Below are 22,722 nucleotides of genomic sequence, written 5' to 3'. Positions count from 1 at the left end.
TGCATTTGAATGAATCAAAAATAAGAAATGGGAAATTAAAAATCCAGAGTGAAAACAAAACTGAACATAAGCCTATTTTTCAAGTGTCATGTCCTCTAAACTGTCCACTTTATGGTGTGGTCTAAACTTTAAATATATTTGTAGAAAATATGTTTATATTTCAAATTTTAAAACCCACAGTAGAAAGTAATAATTAATTTGTAAGTAATATTTACCATACATCACATATAAAATACATTTATAGAAATTACATACATTATATTTGTGTCCTCAGTATCTGATCTATACTAATACCACTTTTAATAAATGTTTCCTTAAATTTTTGACTAATGTTCCCAACAGATGGACAAATGTATCAAGTATTTAAAGATTCCAGTTATAAAATAAATCCCACCTGCTACAATTAAGGCATTTATGTGATTAAATAACCCTTAGACATCAGAGATTATCTGCCTTACAATTAACTGGAAACAGAAATAGATCAGGCATGAACAGACCCGGGAAGAGTGATTCTCTCCACCTTTGTCAACAGAGTCTAACTTTCAAAGCAATTCTACTTTTTAATTTTATCATCTTTATTGAAAAATGCTTATGCATAATTCAAAATATTTAAGAAAAAAAGGTTTAAGTACTTTTACATTATTCCAGAGAAGTTATAGTAATGATCTTACAGTCCTCAGCAAATAGTCACATATTGGACACACCCACAGAGCTAAACAGGCCTCTCAATTATGGGAACCATCTCAGTCTTCTGATAACAAACTACGTGAGTGAAAATTAAATGGCAAGGGTTGTAGGAAGGATGTATGGACCCATAATTCAAACTGTGACATGATTTTATGTTATATAATAATGTTTACAATACTTTCCTCTTCCCTGACTGTTCCAACAGCAGGCAAAGCCATAAGGCTATGCATAGAGAAGCCTGGCAAAAAAAAGCTACTGGGTGGAGATCACTGGAATCCCTAGAGTGTTTCTATGGTTAAGGCTTCAGTGTTGTTCACATCTGCAAACTCAGAGGACTTATTCATATGTTTTAAGGACTGCCCTTTGTGCATTATATTTATTTTCTAACTAGACAATCTCACAACTTCCCACTGTTCTTTATGTTGTTATTTCTGCACGTGTTGGCCACAGAAAAGTCTTTTCCCTATGTGTTCCTGATGCTGAGTCAGGTTTACCAAACAATTATTCCTTGATACCTCAAATGGATGAGAACATTGCTTGAAGATCAAGTAAATTGGCAATAAAGACAATGAGTATTATCCAGATAACTCATATTTTCTGAGCACCTATGTGTCTACGGCACTTTACAGATATTTAATCCAAACTCAACAAAATAGATTCCTTAGTGTCTTTTAAAAATAGGCTACGAAGTCTCAAAAAGGCTAAGTATCTTGCACATTTTCACAGAATGAAAGTGTAGTGATTTTTTACTTATGTGAATCCAAATTTCATGTCCATTCTGCTGTATTACTTTTGTCTAATAAGCAATTGGATCATTACTGGAGGAAATTCTATGCCTGACTTGCAGAGATGAGGGACTGGCTCTTATAGGCCTCAGTACCATCAGTGTCACTGCCTCACTATTTCTATTTCTGGAGGTCCTCTCAGAGATAAGGGCTTCCTTTTATAATGTACAGCCTCAACTGAACAACTTGAAATCAGAACCAGAATTCTTATATTTAGTTTTAGAGAAAATATTTTCCTTTGACAAAATGATTGTTTGTTTTTGTATGGGAGGCTAATATGACAGAAAAGTCATCAAGCTATACTTTGTGCATGGGAGTACTTAATTAAAAAGTCTGTTCTAATTAAAAGCATTTGGGAGTAGGGATTGAGTGAAACTTTTTAAATTAAAAATCCCTAATAGTTCCAGAGTTCATTGTAATTTGATGCTTACAGCTATAATTTGGTGTATAAGAAAGTATCTAGACAACTGAACAGATTATTGCAGGTGTGAATTTTTTAAGTTGTTTATTGTTATTATGCAGTTTAGATCTATAGATAATGAGTTGAAGGAAACATTTTAAATTCCTTGTAAAAATGGATCTCATATTTTAATATTAAAGTTGAAACCATCAAATCAGGCCATTAAGTATGTAGATTCTATATGTTATTTATTTGCTGTGGCTAAAGAAGGAGAAATAAGGAATGAATCACATAATTTCCAGTTTATTTTGTTTTATGTTTGTGGATTAAGTCTATTGTTTTGATTGAATGTAATTGCAGGTATTATTATATATATTTATTAGTAATGTCTAATATATGTAGGCAGATATAGAGTTTAGCTTTAATTCCATGTATAAAACTAGAGTACTGTATAGCTCAATCATTTACTTTAAAAACTAATAATAAAATTTGTTCAATAATAATCACATCATATAAGATTTTATATTAGAAGATGGCATACATATTAGAAAATTACAAATTGCCCAATTGTGTGACCCCAGAAATACAATTACTTTATTGTGTAAAAAATATGTGAAATAATTAACATGAAAGTATGTTAGTGAAAAGTATCACACAGTATGCAAATGGATATATATTCCACTTTTGAACACAATACCCCTGGGAAACACAAGATTCTCTTACATATCTTTTGCACAGAGGGCTTAATAAATTACATTTCCTGCTAGAAAGTAGCTTTATTTTAAAAGACATCTATTTGTTCAAAACATATCTACACCATTGGAATCTAATGAAGTTTGCTGCTTTCACAAAATAGCACATTTATGTGAATGTCTCTCTACACCAGAGCTGAGGAAAATACTAACATAACAGGGTGAACATATAAGGTCATATATCTAGGAAGTTTAATATTTACTTAAAATCAGGTTAATATGAAATATAGTAGCTCTGAGCCTCTCTCAACATAATGTCTTAATCATGTGAAATAAGGGAAACCAAAACAAGTGGTGAAAACAAACGCTAATGATTCATGTGATATTTGATAAGACAAAGAAAGGAAGTCAAAATAAAAGCAAACAAACAGGAACAGATGGAAAGAATCTTTGTCAAGTCATAACCCCTCTTCTAAAACCCCCCAAAGAAGAAGTTAATTAAAGAAAATATTGTTTCTTGCTTTTTTTATAATTTTATATTTAGAGTAAGAACATTCTGCTACTGCTAAAGCAGCAAGGCAGAGACACAAAGTCTGCGTTTAATATGAGAAATATTCGAAGAGAGATTGATGTTCAGCATAAGCCCTTTTACAAGAAGACACTAAATGAATATTTCTTCTCATGAAATGCAGATAATAACAATATAAGTGATTTGCCAGAAGTCGTATTCAAGGGTGTGTCAAATACAATTAAACCATAAAAACTGAGAAGTTGCAGCAGATTTTGAATTTTATGTAATTTAGGGTTATAGTTGCAGAATCTGAGGCACATGGAGTGGGGTCAAAGTGAGAGAGGACTAAATTCCTGATATCTTTTCAATGGTTCCTCTCTAAGTACCTGATGCAATTCTAGAGAGTGGGTACGAACTTTGTGTAAGAGAACACAGCAAAGGCATTCTGTATGTGCGATCCAAGCATACTAGTACAAGCAGTAGGCAATGGATTATCTAATGGACCTATATGACCCAGCTCTCCTGAAATCAGAGTAGATAATATCATGTATTTTTACTAGACTAGAATGAAGAAAAGGTCTTGATTGTGGCTAATAGAGAAGACAAAATACAATCAAGAACTTCTTTTACATATTTTTCAGTTCTCTACATAGAATAACACAGTCTAGTTTAAAACATGTCCTGAGAACAGAAGATCACCTAAAATTATAGTTCACAGGTTAAAAGGTAACTATGTTTTTAGACAAAGAGTGAAAGTGAAATCCTGTCCTTTCTATGTGAGGGACTTTGTATCAGACTCTAGGTAAACACAGAAATCAAGGAGTGACCTGAGTTTTGACAGCTGGACAATTTGAAGCAGGTGGAACTAAGCTTCAGGTATTGTAGGGCTAGAAAGGATCATCACTGTGCAAGCTCATCTAATCTCAACACCCTAAATGGGAAACTAAATAGACAAACCAGTAACGAAGGCTGAACTGGAGAGTGTGAAAAGAAGGCATATGGTTTGGGTTAATCTTACCTGGCTTGGAGTTATTTAGTCAACTCCAACCCTATGAAACACACTTTTCCCAACTAGCTAGATCAGTTTACAGTATCTCAGTTCCTCTGAGAAGTGACATTCATGTCAGTACCTTAAAAAAAGAGACCTTTTGCCTAGATTTCAAGCTCAACTGTTATGTTCATGGTTTCTATTGACAAAGAGGAATTTACTACCAAAGGTTAAGATAATTCTGTTTTACTGAGTATTAAAGACCTTTTATTCTGTAACTCAACAGTCTTCCAAATTGGAGTAATATTCTGGACTCTGTGGTTCCATGAACTGATATCATTTTAGAAGTAAATGTTCTTAAAGCCATACCTCCATGACCAAACCAAGCAAAATTTATTTCAAAAAAACCATCATAAACTACTATTATTTGTCTAAGCAACAGGGAAAGTTCTATGCTTAATGTTAAGAAATTATTCCATTCACAAAATGTGCGTCATATGCATTCAGCCTATCCTCACGTAAGCAGGGTTTGGATACCACACATTGTATTCCTAGAACTTGAATGTTGTTGTAACCACTTGTCATAGTATCTAAACTCTGTCTCCTCCATGTTGTTGTCAACACATCAACAGTTACAGAGCTTCACTATCTTAGAGATGTTTATTAAAGTCTGGGATACCTCCTTAAGAGCAGATAGCATACTATATGACTTTGTATTTCTAACACCTGGAACATTACCTGGACTCAGTAAGACTATATAGAAAAACTATCAAACAAACATCAAAAAATGAGGGGATGATGGATATTGTATGCCTCTGGATGTTACACCTTGAGAAGAACATAACCTCACTTGGGTAGTATACTGGCTTAGACTAATCATGAGAAAACACCAGATGCAAGATGAGAAACATTCTATTAAGACTGAATTTTTCCAAAAATGTTAATTTCACAAACTTTTTTAACATGCCAAATAAATGCTCAAAGCCAAAGAGAATAAAAAGAAAGGCCAACTAAATATAATACATGATCTTAATTTAGACTCAGAAATGCTATAAAAATGCTATAAAGGACATGATTGGGTCAAATGAAAAAAATTAGAATGTCAAAGTCAGATTAAATAAAACTACATATTGTGTCAACAAAATATTTACTGGACTAATAAATACACTGTGGTTATGTATAGGAGTATATTCTTTGTTTTATTTAGTAAATAAACCCTGAAAAATGTATGGTAAATATAATGGTAAAAGATCAGGACTTATACATGTTACTATCAAATAATTCAGAAAATACAATGCAGAGAGAGAAAATTATAAAGTACATAGGAACAAAACATTAATAATAGATGAATCTTGTTAAATTAAATATGAAACTTTTAATAATTTTTGAAATATTTTATAAATATTTTTCAAGTTCAGATTTAAAACATAAAGTAGATTTAATATATCACCAATAGCAGACATTTATTAACGTTAAAGAATAATACCTTCCAATATCTACAAGTACTGTTTCACTGATTACATGGGTAATATTCTCATGGTATTTTTCTGCTTATCAACAAGGCTTTTGAGAAGTCCTATTTAAATATTAGATAGTAAGAAGATGCTTAGTGCTTTTCTTAATAGATTTCTTCAGAAAAACCAGGTTCAGATTTAAGGAACTTACTGGACTGAGGGTGTGGATTCTGGTCTATTGGTCCATTATGTTTTAATGGTAAAATTACAATTTTAAAGTTTATGAAGTTTGCTTAACTGTAGTACCAGTTAGTTAGGACTCTGTATGCTAATGCGCATTTTGGTATAAGGAAATTAATGTCTGTTTAAGTGTTTGAAACAAAAACAAAAGGAAGAGAAGAGACCTCTTAAAAGTTTTGTTTCTGTAAATAAATAAAAATTATATTGCTGATAGGTCTGCTTTGGTAAACTATTGGTGTGTGTGTTCTAATTAAGCATTCATTAGTAAGAAGCCAGAAACCATCAGAGTGGTTAATGTACCAGCAAGTGAGAATGGAGTACTTTGCACTTAGGTTACCTTGTCCTGATTGGAAGGTGAGACCTCCCAACTTCAGCAAAGTAAAGAACAATAAAATATCATTACTTTCACCATTCTCCTATCCATTTCTCAGGGAAAAAAGACTAAGAAACAGAAGGAAATAATCATGTGAGGGCATAGCTGAACTTGAGTGATGAATGGAAAAATTATCTCCTATGCCTAATTAAAACAGAGCATAGAGAAAGAGCGATGCCTTATTTGATAAAATAAATACCACAGAGAAGGGAAACAAGGATCTTTCAAACCAAGCCTGTGTATCTTTCAGAAATGCAAGAAACAAGCAAAATCCTCTGTGAATAAATTAAGTTTTTAGAATACATTTATGTGCTATCTCTGGGGAAAACCAAAGGTAGCAATTAGAAGGGCAAGTCTTGTCAGAGTCTAGTTATTTTCTTTTTATGGAGGAAAAAAATCATCATTTTTAAAAGTATAGCACTTTATATCTTTTTCTGTTTTCTATAGCATGACTAATTCAGTATTTTTAATAAAGTTATATTTGTTTAGGGAAGTAATTGTGAGTAAATAAAGTTCTAAATCCCTAGCACTTTACTTAACATATTTATACAATGCTGATCTAGTGCTAAACTCCACAAATGATGAAATTCAATGAAAGATCTCAAATATTTTCAATGAATATGAGGATATTTTTTAAACTAAAGAAACAACATTATTGTGGGGAATAGCTTTTTTATATATCTTATCTAATGGAATCATCAAATAGTATTCAAACAGTGTGGGGTGAGAACAGTAGCATGCTGTACAAGAACTATTAAATAAGGGAGCCCACTGTGCACTATACTTAAAAATTACATGCAGGGATCAGTTCAGAGATGTGCAAAGTTATATTAAAGAGATAGACTAGCAACCAAGCAAGAAAGTGTGTTGACAGAATAATCATATCTGAAGAAAGAATATGAGAATCAGTAGAACGTTTGTTCAGAAATGTAGCCCAGAGAAAACAGTTAAACAGACAAGTTTTGGAAAATGTTCATTAAGCAACAAACCAGAGATGACTGTGGGCATGTGATCTACTTCTAGAGATGTTCCTGAGTCCATAGAATATTTGAATTATATAATACTCCCCATTAGATCCCATTCTCTCCAGGTGAGTTGGCAATTTAATTTTCCACATAGCCCTCTGTGGTACAGGTCCTCAGACAGCCAGCAATGCTTCCTGTCTCAGAGTAGTCACATCCTGTGTGATCCCCATAATCTTTAAGTGCACGCTGTATCCAACGATTTCCTTCTAATAAAACAATATGGCAGAAGTGATAGGAAGTCACTTCCAAGATAAGGTTATAAAACTGACTTTCATTTGCTGGCAGCTGCTCTCTCTGGATCTTTTCACTTGCTCGATCTGTTGAAGCAAGTTACCATGTACTGAGTTGCCCCATGGAGAGCCCATGTGGCAAGAAACAAATAATGGCCTCAGGCTAATTGTCAGCAAGTACTGAGGCTCTGTGTCCAACACTCTTCAGGACATGAGGATGCCAACAGCCACGTGAGGATGCCAACAGCCACGTGAGGATGCCAACAGCCACGTGAGGATGCCAACAGCCACATGAGTAAGCTTGGAAGTAGATCTCGCCTCAGGAGAGTCTAGAGATGACGTAGCCTCTGCCAACAACTTACTGCAGCCTGGGAGAGACCCTGAAGCAGAGGGCCTAACTAAACTCTTCCAAGATTCTTCATATACAGAAACTGGAAGGTAATAAATGTTTTTAAACCATCACATTTTGAATTTGCTATGCCACAATACATAATTAATGCTCCTTCCTTTATAAAAAGATGTGCTGGTCAATGTCACAGGTAAATTTTTCAGTTCTTATAACTTACAGTGATTTAGTATACCTAAGTTTGCTTTCTTCTGGAATAGATATCTATATCTATCTGTCTGTCTATATCTATCATCCATCTATCCATCTATCACCTATCTATCTATCTATCTATCTATCTATCTATCTATCTATCTATCTATCATCTATCTATCTATCATCTATCTATCTATCAATCTATCTATCTATCTATCTATCTATCTATCTATCTATCTATCATCTATCTATCATCTATCATCTATCATCTATCTATCATCTATCTATATCATCTATCATCTATCATCTATCTATCTATCATCATCTATCTATCTATTATCTATCTATCATCTATCTATCTATCTATCTATCTATCATCTATCTATCTATCTATCTATCTATCTATCTATCTATCTATCATCTATCATCTATCTATCTATCTATCTATCATCTATCTATCTATCTATCATCTATAATCTATCTATCTATCATCTATCCATCTATCTATCTATCTATCTATCTATCTATCTATCATCTATCATCTATCTATCTATCTATCTATCTATCATCTATCTATCTATCTATCTATCATCTATCTATCTATCATCTATCTATCTATCTATCTATCTATCTATCATCTATCTATCTATCTATCTATCTATCTATCTATCTATCTATCTATTATCTATCTATCTATCTATCTATCTATCTATCTATCATCTATCTATCATCTATCTATCATCTAATCTATCATCTATCTATCTATCATCTATCATCTAATCTATCATCTATCTATCATCTATCTATCTATATCTATCTATCTATCTATCTATCTATCTATCTATCTATCTATCTATCTATCTATCATCATCTATCTATCTAATATTTTCACTTACTACAGGATCTCTCTCTCTCTCTTTCTCTCTCTCTCTCTATATATATCCTTTAGTAAATTGCTTGCATTACCTTAGGATACTTTTATTCTACTGGGAATAACAGACAGGATTTTCTGGAAGTTCTATAATTTTATTTCATGTTATATGGTGGCCATCTCAGAAATAAAAATAATAATTTTCAATAGTCTAACCCTTATATTAAACTTATTTCAGAATAATAATGATTACCATTGTATCAGAGCATTTGGTGCAATGTGACAGAAATAACCATCCCAGGATATTGTATGTTCCACACTTTTAAAGTTATTACTATTTCATGAACTACCATTTACCAAAAAAAAAAAAAAAAAAGACAAGGGAAAAAAATTCTAGACTTCTCTATTAAAAGCACGTGGAAAGATTATAAGATGATATTCTGAACAAGAAATCAGACAATCTTTTGCTTCAGGGGTTGTGATTGGTCAATTTCAATTTTGGTTAAATATAGTATCTTTAAATATTTGACACTGTTGTTTATTATACTGCATGTTTTGCAATTAAACAGGCATAATTCTTTTCAAACTAATCAGGGGTATATCAACCAAAAAGCTACAAACAATAAAAAATGTAAGACATAAATGCCTTCTAAAATAAAAACAAATTAAAAATTTTAAAAAGACAAAATGTGCTATCACAAATATATGCAATGCTAATAGATAACTTGGCATTTTACAAATTGTCTCTGTAGAAACAAAGAATTTTCAGGAATCATCTAAAATTCTTTGTTTATTGTAATTTCTAATTTGTTCTCAGCATATATTAAATTGTGAGATTGCCAAATTTCTTTAATACAATTTCAAAAAATTAACACAAGGACTCTACAAATAAACATTTAAAGTGTATTATTATAAATGTGCATATATTTAGGGAGAAGATAAATGCTGATTATGTATATTTCATGCCCACTGTGAAATTCTGCCCTGGGTCATGGTAACATAGGCCACTATTTCCATTAAAATTAATAGCTTGTGGCAGTGGTTACTGTTAGTATTGCCTTATTTTCCCATCACTAGAGACTGTGATGTGAATAAAATTAACTTATGTCACCATGTAGATGATTATATCCTGGATTGAGGTTAGTTTCGAGAAGCATTATGAATTTAAGGAACTCATCTAAGATTATGTCAAAATTACTTTATAATAAATCTTCATTTTCCTACCATAGGCACTACATACTACTCTTACTTTTGAGCTAATTCACAGTTGCACTTGGGCAAAACCCAATTGTTCAACCAAGAATGCCTATATTATCTCATATCCCTGATTCATTTCAGTTGGACAGAATTCAGTTCCATCTCTTTTTAAGAAAACTTACTTGCATAGTATAGGAATATTAACCTGTAAGTCTTGGATAACCAATCTTGCTTATTTTTCCATCAGGTCTTTGATAGCTCATGGTGTCTGAATGAAGAGTCCACAACCTTAGCCTCTTTCACATGTTCTTTACTAGTCCAGTGTTTGGATGAGAATTCTCTAAATGCTGCAACTCTAACCAGACATTTCCTGGCTTTATTACCAAATGCGCTTTGTACTGAAAAATCACGATGTTTGTAAAGCTTTAAATATAGTGTAGGACTAGAATTATTTTGGTGAAACACACACTTTGTTGTGATAATTCAGAACACAATTACATGAGCATTTCTTTACTTACCAAGTTTAAAGAATAAGTGTAATTTTTACCTTCATCAAAATAAGAATGCATTATAAAGTTCAAAAGATTGCAAAGAATACCTATGCATCAGAGGAAAAAGCTAACAATGAGAGTAAATTATTGTTGGTTTTTCGTTTATGACTCTATTCAATGTAGTTAGATTACTTGAAAGGACTGATATTCAACATATTGCCATATGAAACAATATCATGAAAAATACATGTCTCTTAATGCAAGAATTGAATTGACAGTTTGTCACAGGTAAAATCTGCAGAATCAACAAAGATGCAAAATAAATAAGTCAAATATGAATTATCTAATATACCACTATGTATTTTTAGCATTCTCCATTCTATTATGTATATATAATATAGCATTGTACATTTTTCAGTCCCAGTTTTATTATACTCACTTTAATGGACAAAATTCAACACTAGTAATCCATCCTTTCTAACCACCATAAAAAGAGCTACATTATGTTTTCTCTATTTTAAAAAAATATGTTAGGTTGTTCATTACAAATAAGGATGGCATAAAATGTTAAGGATATATATCAAGTCATAGCCATGAGAATATACTTTGCTTCTCAATGTTGCATTTGATATTTTTATTATAATCTATTCTTCGTAGGGGAGGGAGGGTTGACCCTCTAGCCTTTCAGAATAATGACAATATTCAGATTATGGAAGAAATGTCTATATTTTCAACCTCAGGCTTTAATAGTTCCCAAAGTCCTATCTCGTGTCTGCTCTTCACATTCAAACTGCCTCACATTCAAACTCCAGCTGTGTATTCACCTAGGGCCTTACTCTACCACCATCTCAATGTCCTGTTGTCACATCTGAATCAATAGTAACAAACTAAACTCATCATCATTTACTCTAGCCTGGATCTCTTCCCCAGATTACCTACCTCCAATTACCAACCGCTGTTTGCCTTTCCTAAATCCTACAATTTTCCCCCTTGTATTTCAAGTGCACCTTCCCATTCCTTGTACACCAGAACTTGAATCACCTCGGTTCTGAATTCATTACATTCTTCATTTCTTTATTCTCATTTTATATCAACATCTCTTATGCAAGATTTATATTAGATTTAGATTTAGTATGTTGATTTCAGATACTAAAAACCCCCAGGGGGACCAGGTGCTTATTTTTATAAATATTATTTAGGAATCTGTCCAGTGTCATACTCAGAAGAGCTTAGCCATAATGTCTGTTTATCTTCTGTTTGCAAATAGTATTATATAAAATATGTCAATAATGTGGCATCTCAGAGGATTTACACTTACATATCTAGACTTAAATGAATTTTCACTAATCACTCAAATGGAATTTATTGCTTTGTTTGTGTTCTGAAAGTACTTTGTTTACACTTCAGAAGCACTGGGTCAAAGTGTTACTCCATTAAAAAAGAACAACAATTCTTTTATATTGTCAGGGGAAAAATCATCAAATTTTCTAAATTTCAGATTTAATCTATTAAATTAATTTTAAGCCTTGGATACACGTTTCAATATTTGTGCTAGTGAGTTCTTAGAAACAACGGAGTTAAATTTGAGTTCTGGAAAAACTTTAAAATACAACTACCTAAAATGTTTTTGAATGTTACTTTTTAAATATAGAGCCATGCATATATATGTTTTGCTTTGCTAAATTTATTAGTTAGACATTTCTATAATTAATGCAATGTCTAAATATTTCATATTATTATAGAAATAAAATTTGACTTATAGTTCCTACTACCCTTTGAATAACACCTTGACACCCAGAGTTTTATCAATAGGAATTAACTCTACATGTATTTTACTAGAATTGTATCTGTATGTCTATACCAGATGGTTATTTAGGGGGAAAAATGTCTTTTGCATTTTTTCTGGCCCTAGCACTTAAGTATATAAGCATTTGCTAAAGTGAATTGGTTACAACAGATAGATTTAACAAGAACTAGTTAAATGGACAGTGTGCCAAAGTCCATTCCCTGAGATATTATTACTTTTAATTCAATGAGCTGATTTTGTAGTCAGATGATTTTAGGAAATGTTAGTTTAACTCTGAATATTGAAATTAATGCAAAACATATTTTTACTTTAATGAAGGATTTTAATGCAGGACTTTTGGAGTCTTTAAAATACTAAACATAGACTTTGAAAATTCAAGGGGATATATATTTTTTTAAATGACATTAATTTTTCACAGACAGTCATTTTTAAATTTTGTTCTCTTAAGCCGTTTGTGCAATGACTCAGAAAAGGACACTGAAAGCATATGGAAAGCCAGGTTGGCATGCTCATCTATGTTTTTTTTATTCCACACTGCAATAAATATTTTATACATTTATGGTAGTCTGAGGGGTTTCAAGAAGAAAGATTCAATGAAAAATATATGCATTAAAATAATGAGAATAGCAATCCCGGCAGTTATAACTTAAATTTCATGATTTGGAGCTTCTACAACTGTCCTTCATGATATCACTGTATATTTTTATTTATTAGCATAACTGTATGAAAATGAAAACTTCCAGTTAGTGGCATGAAGAGGGAGAAGAAAATACCACACTAAAGAAGAAGCTAAAATTAAAAACCAAAAACAAAACAGGAAAAAGAAGTCTTGTTTTATATAGTCATGTAAGTTTGCCAAATTGCTAATTCATTTTATTCAGAAATCATAAAAATTGCCAATAGTAAAAAACAATAATCAAAGTCATTATTTTCAAATATTTCAGAATTCAATACAGTCACTGATCACAGTAGATATTGCCTAAATTTCATGCATGCCTGTTCCCTAATATTTCATGTAAAAGCATTACTCCAAGTGTTAAAATATAAAAGTCCATAGCTTAGGAATAATAACAAAATTTCACCTTTGTTCAATATAAATTTTTAATATTAAGAGAATAATTAGAAAGGTTTATGCATTTGCTTTGTTTTGTAAAAATAACATGCAAAGGAGCCTATTGAGTTGTGATAATTCACAGCCTTTCTATGTGAATTGTTGGGTTTAAATAGATGCTTAGGTTCTAATTTTCTCACAAAGGAATAGAATCACACATGGAAATACTATTCAAAACAAGGCATCCAAGAACTGCATTTGAGATTAAAGTGGGTAATTATCTACCAACTAAATATTTAAACATTAACTTAGGAAACCAATTTGTAAGTGACTTAAAAACAAAAAATCCAGCTACACTGGTACTTAAGTATATAAATCTCTTGAAAATATTCACCTAATTTTTGTGTTTATAACTATTCCAGCATAAATTTTCATAGCATTTTCACAGTGTAGATGAATGCTATCAGTATTTTTGGAATTAGTCAGTTGAGAGTTTTGTTGTGAATGTGAAATTATGAGATGAAAGAATGTGGGAACTGTTATATGCTATTCCCAGCTTCAGATCAAAATGAGGTTTGCTCCATTGTTAACAAGATAGCTCATATTCTTTACTGTCTTTACACTGCTTTTGGATGGATGCCTGTTGGAGTGTTAGCCATGGTTTGTTGATGACCAATCCCATGCCATGGACTTGGACTTGACAATGGTAACTTTTCGAGAGCCACTGAGGAAGTTTCTGTCTAGTCTGAACCCAAATGAGTTCAGTACAGTGGGCCACCTGCCCTCACTTAAATTGTCATTGTAAAATTACAATAAAATATCTACAGATAATGGAACAAAATGATATGGAGAAATATTATTTTTATAGCCACATTTTGATTCTGATGTTGGTAACCCTTGGAAAGTTAGTGCAATCACATCACATCTCAATTCAGCCCCACCTGGGACAGGTAAGAAGGGTTATAAAAAATTGATTCCAAAAGGTAGATCATAAATAGGTGAGTGCTATGTCATTAGCAATTTTCTTTTTATTTACCAGGTTTACTTCCCTCTTTTTATTCATTGCAACTTGGATACATTAACCAAGATTGGTTCTGAATTTCTTTGAGAAACACAAGCTTATGAGCTATATTATATAATTCAACAACCTTTTAAATTAAAGTGCCTTCTGCAATTTCTTTAAATGGTTCTTATTCTAATAATTTAAGAAGTACAATTATAATTTTAAAAATAAAAAATTGGACATTTTAAATTATGTGCGATAACCATATCACTGTCATGCTTAACGCAATGGGACTAATCTGAATTGCATACATTTGAAGGAAGATGTGAGTAGGTGGGCTTCAAAATATTATTTATAAAGGAGTTAAAGGAAGCAGTTAAAGGAAGTTAAAGCAGTTAAAGCAGCAATTCAAAGCAGTTAAAGGAAGCTGCTGTATTCATTCTGAAAAGCTAGGAGAGCTGTTCTCTTGTGACTTGATTTCTATTTTCAATTTGGTTTATGTGTTAATATCTGACATACTACGAGTTCTATTTTTTGGACTGAGAAAACATTTTCTTCTGTTTCACAGAAGAAACATAAATATCTTGTTCAGGCTTCAACAATATTTTTCAAAAATATGTTATTTTACATAAAAATGTGCATTCTGAGTTCCCTCAGAAAACAAATATGATGGTATTGAGCTTATGGTCCCATTTGGGCAACACTTGGCTAAATCTAGAACTACCTGTTGGGTTTTGAAGAGAAATATACTTTCCATTTCTTTTGTTTCAAATCTAATCTACTTTCCTCATTTGTAAAATATTTCTCTTTATTCCCAACCTTTTAACCAAGGATAGGCTTAGACTGTAACATATTGTATGACTTTCCTGGAGAAATTTATAAAAACCAATTAAAAGACTGATAACTTGGAACAAGATAGCCTGAAATTATATTAACCAGTAGAAGTAATTTAAAAAATAAAGACATTGAAAGTATTAATACAAGTAAATATCATTTCATCATGAAAGTCAAATAATTCATTCTTAATCTGTTAAGATGAGAAGTTCACAGGTAAGTGTTAAACCACAGTATGGAATATCAAAGTAAAACACAGTACACCTGATTATGTATGGGAATAATTTATGGTCTAAAATCTCCCCATCTAATCTCTTTCTCCCAGGGAGAAATAAATAAAGAATGAGAGTCAGATCCAATAATTTGTAGCCATCATTCATCGTTTTATAGGTGTAATTAGTAAGCTTAAGTGGAACTATGTTTGGAGATTTACTATCTCTGGAGTATGATTATATATGAATTAGAAGAGTCTGTAGCTGCTCCGCACTCTATGAAAATACAAACCGTGTTAAGAGAAATGTATCAAAATATAATAAAAATATTAAGAGGCTCTAATGCTTCCATCTTAAATGAGTCAAAAATAATTGGTTTATCTTTTATTTAATTTGAAAAGAGATGAATAATCATACAGAATCCGTGGCTGCAAATAAATCTCCTTAAGCCATGTTGTTTAAATTGACATAAATATTTCAATTCACGCTCTGTCATTAATTTGTTTAATGCTTTGGAAAATCTGGTAAATACAATTTTTATTTTCCACCTTAGAACATGCTAAAAGAAAAAAAGTATGTGTCACATGGGGAAAAATATTCATTGGCATAAGAAAATTTTTTTCATTCAAATAATGTTTAATTTTTACCATAAATGAACAATGCTGCAAGTACCATTATATTAAACTTGTGCATAATTATAAAAATAGCACATTCTCGATATAAGTTAGTCTCTACAAGGCACTGTTCTAAGTTTTTTCTATATATTCATTCACTTAATCCCCATACAACTCTGTGAGGTGCATATGTGGATATTATGATCATTATCTGTTAGATTAGAACCCCCAAAATCAAAATGTTTTATTTACACACTCCCTGTTATACAGATAATAAACGGCAGTGTGGAGATTTGAACCCAAATAGTCTGATTTCAGAATCCACTCATCCATAATGGACCATGGACACACTGTGTTTGTGTGTGTGTGTGAGTGCACCTGTATATTAATAAAAAAATTAGATGTCTACCATGGAATACTATGCAGCTGTAAAAAAGAAGGATCTCTTACCCTTTGGGACAGCATGGATGGATCTGGAGAGTATTATGCTAAGCGAAATAAGCTAGTCAGACAAAGACAAGTACCACAAGATCTCATTCATATGTGGAATATAATGAACAAAATAAACTGATGAACAAAATAGATCCAGAGACACAGAAGCATGGAACAGACTGAGGGATCTCAGAGGGATGGCGGGAGGGAGGGGGGGCAGTGAGAGTAGGGGGGGAGATTAATCAAAGAACTTATATGCTTATATGCATAACCTATGGACACAGACATTGGTATGGGGAAGGCCTGGGAGTGGAATAGATGTGGGGTGGAGGGACTCAATGGGGGGGAAAAGGGGCATCTGTAATACTTTAAAAAATAAAGATAAATTTAAAAAATCAGATGTCCATAAAGTTTTGACAAGATAAAAATATCAGTGCTAGAGCAGGTCTTAGCAGTTAAAATGAGTTACCAAGTCACAAGGAAGTGCTGACACCAGTCCATGGCTCTCAGGCTACCTGTGTTCTCCTAGGCCAGACTCATCCTAATGTTGATTTGAATTTTTTTGAAGTCAGTTATTTAAACAAATTATCAATGTTAATACTAGAGAAAATCTGTACTGACATTTAATTTGTAACTGATTACTAATAATCTTTGTAACCTAATGGATTTATTTGTCTTTTTATATTAGAGAAAACTTCATGAGAATTGGTAAATTATGAGAATAATTGCTGGGCTAAGAAATAACCATTGCCTAATGGAAATGCCTTTTAACTTCCTTAAAGATAAACCCTACAGAAAACCAGTCAATTTCATTGATTTTTATCGCATTACTAAATTTGACATGGAAAGAACTATATATTTGCATTTTGAATCTTAATTCGTATAAATTTATGCCACCCTCATTATCTACTTTAACATTTAGCCATTCACAGCCACTTCATAAATTATGTGATAAAAGATGGATGTTATGTAGGAGCAAGGTATATAGAGTTAAAGGGACTCAGAGCTCCTGAGTTCACAGTTTGATTCCAAGCAATTTGCTTTACTTCTATGTGCCTCAGTTTCCTCAAATAGTATAAAATGGACATGCCATGGAGATCAACAAAAATAACATATGAGAAAGGGCTGAGCAAGCTTCAAATTGCTTTAGAAACATTAGTTGATGTTCTTCTTTGTAAGAAATATTTCTTGGGCTTTTTTGCCCATCTTTGCTAAATCCAAATAAATACTATTCACAAATAAACAATTTCCCATCCTTTATAGCTTTTTGTCTTCTAGGCTGTCTCTTCACATTCTTACTCAGTTCTCTTGAATATATACCATTTGGCACTTGATGAAATTTTGGGTTTCATCCTTTCCAAGGCATGTCTCTTGATTTTCACTATAATCTCTTAGTTTGTGAGAGGAGAAACCCCTGCTGCAAATCTCCTGCAGGCAGATTTAGAATAAAGTTGAAATTGTACAGCTTCTGCCAGAAAATATTGTCAGTCAATCTAACAGTTGTGAATAATAGCAAATGGATATTTTGGATTTTAATGGACTAATTTCTTTCAGCCAGCTAAAATATTTTCAACCAATGAACCATTTTCCAATTAAACATACTGATTTTTCTCATATATACCCACTTGTTACCCACTATTTCAGCCATAAAAATAACACTACCATTAAAAAAAAAAGACCAGGCCTTTGTAAATCTTATTTTTAATATTAAATAGTTATAGTTATTTACCCAATGCTTTGCCACATTTGAGAAAGCAAAATTAGGCTTTCCTTTTTTAAAAAAATGTTGCTATTGTTAAAATGATACCAAATGGTAAATAATGTGTTTGTTTTTCAGCTGTTGTAAGTCTAAAGAGATTTTTTGAATACTTCAATTATAAAAACATTTAAAACATACAAACTTGTGCAAATTTTATTTTAATGAAGATGAGAAGTTCATTAAAGAAGATAAATATTTCATTAGATGTTAAATAAAACAAAGAGATTTTTTGGCTTCTCTCAGCACAAAATTCCTTTGAAAGATTAATTAATACATGCAAATTATGCAAATTAGACCCATGCAAATATTTTATGAAGACAATTAAGGGAACCATTAATTACTGCTTTTTTTGCTTCAGTGAGATTCATTCATTTAATTTTAATTTCACTTTAACTGTTTTGATGTATAATCTTGCAGCTAAGAACTTTATCTTTCCTGGCGGGTCACTTAAACTTATAAATTTCATCAAGTGAGCGCACAGAAATCTGTAAAGATATTCTCTAGACTATGTTTAGTATCAAGAGAAATTTCTGACACAATGCACTCCCAGAAACAGGGAAACTGGAAGGGAATGTGAGCTCATTCTTGGACAGGGTTCAACTGCTGGAAAAGCAATTAATTTGCTTTGGCTGTGCTAATATAGGGGAATTAGAAAGTGTGACACAAGACAAATAGAAATAATTAGTTCTCAAAAATGATGTTCTCATTAATATGATTCAAACTGTAGAAATAAAAAACATTATTGTGGCATGTCTGCATTCTGTCCCTAATCATGGGAGGCGGAATAATGCACCATAAGCATTTTACATTTATAGTCTAAATGATGATGTGTTATTTTTTCCTAAAGGAAAATTTAAAGCAAAGGGTGTTATATATCATGAATGTCTAAACATATACATGCTATCAAAATTGATAATATACTTTCCATCATCATGGGTTTATGTACCAATTTTTTATTTATTTTGTGCAAATCCTATAATTTAGTGAATAGGCTTTTAAAATGATGGTTCTTTTTATGTAACAAATATTTTAATGACTTTTATAACTCTTAAAGTATAAAAACATTTCTCAAAAATATTTTAAAAATTGTATTCATGCTCCATCTTAAAGAAGTCATTCTCTATATTTATTAAAGTTTCTTTTACATGGCCAGGGTAATTTTACTGTCTAAGGGTAGATACAGAAAGAGAAAGCAGATTTTATAAATATGAACCACTAATCTATAGTACCAAATGGTAGCCCTCTTCAGCTTTGGTAGATATTATGCACATTTTCAACTTAAGGTCTTTAGTCAGCAAATTAATTGGCTAAAATGGCCATCAACATTTCCCTTAATAATGAAAATTTAAAAGGACTCAAAGTAAAAACCTAGTGCCTAAAAATAATAATAATAATGCATTGGCCACAATGAAAAACCAACTTGCTAAACTGTCCAGTTATAATAATTAAAAGTATCATCAATAAATATATATATATATATATATTAATTAAAATGACAAAGGCTTACTTTTTACCTATACTATGACACTTTTCTCAGCCCTGAAGCTAGTCACTGTTAATACAGGATACTATGAAAAGTTGTAAGTGGACATATACTATCATTGATATTTGTTGAGCTATTTAGTGTTTACTGAAAACATCTTAAAATCAAATTTTCTCTTTTACAAAGGTAATTTCATTTTATTCACCCTAAAATTTCTAAATTATCTAAGTTTTTTTTTGCATATTTACACTGTCTAAATTAAGATTATCTGTGTACTTCAATGATATGCTCTGTTTAACCACTCTTCCATATCACTAATTATGATGTTAAATCAAAATAGATCTAGCATTGATCTTTAGGGCCCCCTTCTAATATCTTTCCCAATTTCCATTTATCATTATTCTTTGATAATGGTCTTCACACAGTGTTCAAGCCAAGCCAAAAACAAGTTCATGAAAATGCCATTTTAATTCAATTTTTCAATTTTATCTATGCTAACAAAACATTATTATATTTTCCATTAATAAATGCTCTTTATCAATACTTAGAAAAGCAATTTAGTTGTACAAATGTCCATTTCCCTTCTCAAAACTTCTAAATGAAATCTATTATTCCTGATATTCCTTATCTCCCCCCTAAGCTCTCATAGTCCACACTGATCACCTATTATATTACTTTTACTAGAATAAAACATTTCAATGAATTACAAACTAAGTCCAATCATTTTGCCTTAATTTGCCTAACAGTTAGGCAATGAAATAAGAATCAAAATCACATTATAAGACCTCACATGTCACCACTCAACACAAATGTACAATAATGACAGTCATACTTTTTTTTTATAAGAACCAGAAGTTTAGAAAATTAGCTCTATTAAAATAATACATTGAAGATAATTTTATGTAAGTAATAATGATAATGAATTAAATTTTATGACTGTTTTGAAAAACTTCAAACTTAACTGCCACAATGTCTAATTTCAAGTCTAATTAGTTTAAATTACATAAGAAGCCATTTCCAACAAAACTGATAAGAAACCTTCACCATTTGGAGTTTAAGCATATCTACCTATATCCAAAAACAAGATTTACTGTTTTATATAATTCTTAAAAGAAAGAAAATGCTTATACCGAAATTAAGAAAACATTTTTCTAAAAGTTTATAAAATATTAAAACATGAGTATCTCTGAAACTTTATATTTAATAATAATAACTCTGTGAAGTTAAATGAGTAGTTAACAATGAACTATGATAACTATGGAACATTAGCCTGTTTATTGGTTACTGTCTGCAATCAATATCATCTTTTGTTCAGCTTAATCAATGCTTTTTTAAATTGATTAGCTGTACTGAAATGCTGCCAAACACCAGAAAACCAGTGCTAAGAGACTATAGTAAATGTATTATTATTTAGTTTTGTTCACAGTAACATTATTCTAATATTTATTTTTTAAGATCCAGAAAAGTAGTTTGAGGTAATCCCTATGGTGATTACATATTTGTAAATGAATAAACAATAGTCAATATGTACTGCAGGCAGCCCAGAAATCAGTTTTAAGCAAACCCTCTCTACCCTATGTTTTTTAGTTTTTTAATCAAAAGTCTATCCCTTTTAAACTAAATAAAGACATTTTTAAATATGGAAAATTAAGTTCAGATAACAAAGAAATTATTGTAAATATCTGCAAAAAGTTTAATATGAAACTACATTAATATTATATTATAAATAAAGACTAATTTTCTGAAAAATAAAAATAAATTGTATATTAGAATAATAATAGTTTTAGTGTTTATACCAGTTGGTAGGCACTATAAATATGTTAGCACAAAGTAATAAGATTTAATATTAACAGCTAAAATTTAACTGTGTGTCTACTATTGCCTAGTATGTGCTAAGTGTTTTACATGGATTATTTTATTTGATCTTCATAATGACCCTCTGAGGTTAAGCAATCACTAAAGGGAAAAAAAAAATAGTAGAGCTGAGATATGAATCTAGACCTGACATCTAGCAGATTTTAATTGCTAGATTCTACAGAGTTGCCTAGAGAACATTCACTCCTGCATTAAACTTACAAGTCTTTCTTTAAAGATTAGAAATAAAAATATGCATAAGAAATCAAATTTATAGGATACTTTCATAATGATCTCAAAAGTGGTAAGTTTAAGTAAGGTTCAATTTAAGACTGTTATAGTGTAAAAGTCTTGGGATATATTTAGTAACTGTTCAATCACACACTGCACAAAAATTAAAGAGGCTCTCCAAATGTTTTATATTGTCAAAATTAGATTTGTGTCTGATTTTAAATTTATCATAAGTTCATTAAATGCTAATAAGCTTCTTATCTAAACATGATTAATTTCTTAATTTCAATTATTGCCACTTTATTTTCTTCACTTAGAATGAGATTTTCCCCCAGTGTGCCTGGAAGTGTCCATAGACATTGTATAGGTATAACAGCTAATGAAAAAGTAAAAAACTAGAAAGGAAACTTTTTCCCTCCCAATTGTATATCATTCCTAAGTAGAAGTCAGTAGACTGTTTTGAACTTCTGAAGTTATTAACTGGTAATATGCTAACTATCCAAAATGAGTGATGGGGCTGTACGTAGTTATCCTAGGAGGGAGACATATAAGTCCAGATAACAAAACATTTAGGAAAGAATAAAGATTTGGGGGGTTATCAATCTGGAATCAAATGTCAGCAACCTCACTAACTCATAGTACAAATGTGAGAATGTTAATTAGCCACTCTGAGCTTTACTTATCTCACCTTTAAACTAGACTATAAGGAAAGGCTCAATAAATATCAATTCCTAATCCACCTCATTATTTTAATAAGTTACTGCTTCCACTTACTATGTAATATCATTAAGTCTAAAAAATGCATTACTAGGAAATTCATTGAGTACTAGACCATTTGATTTAATTAAAAAAGCTTGAGGAAAGATATAAGTTCCACTCTTAAGAATCACCTGTATTAAAATAGCTTGGAGCTGTGTTACTAAACAAATAACATGGTGGTCCCCCCTTATCTGTGGT

General features: G+C 31.3%; 1 protein-coding gene across 1 annotated transcript in view; it reads right to left on the bottom strand.

Moving 5' to 3' along the window:
• The window catches only part of DACH1 (dachshund family transcription factor 1), a gene marked incomplete at its 3' end in the record, with an annotated part of 393,322 nt that overhangs the window by 3,339 nt on the left and 367,261 nt on the right, over nucleotides 1–22,722 (bottom strand). The window lies entirely within an intron of this gene.

Source organism: Miniopterus schreibersii, assembly GCF_964146895.1.
Source record: "Miniopterus schreibersii genome assembly, chromosome: 2".
In the NCBI taxonomy this organism is placed as follows: Eukaryota; Metazoa; Chordata; class Mammalia; order Chiroptera; family Miniopteridae; genus Miniopterus; species Miniopterus schreibersii.
The sequence above is the reverse complement of the archived record's forward strand: the minus strand, read 5'-3'. Positions and strand labels throughout refer to the sequence as shown.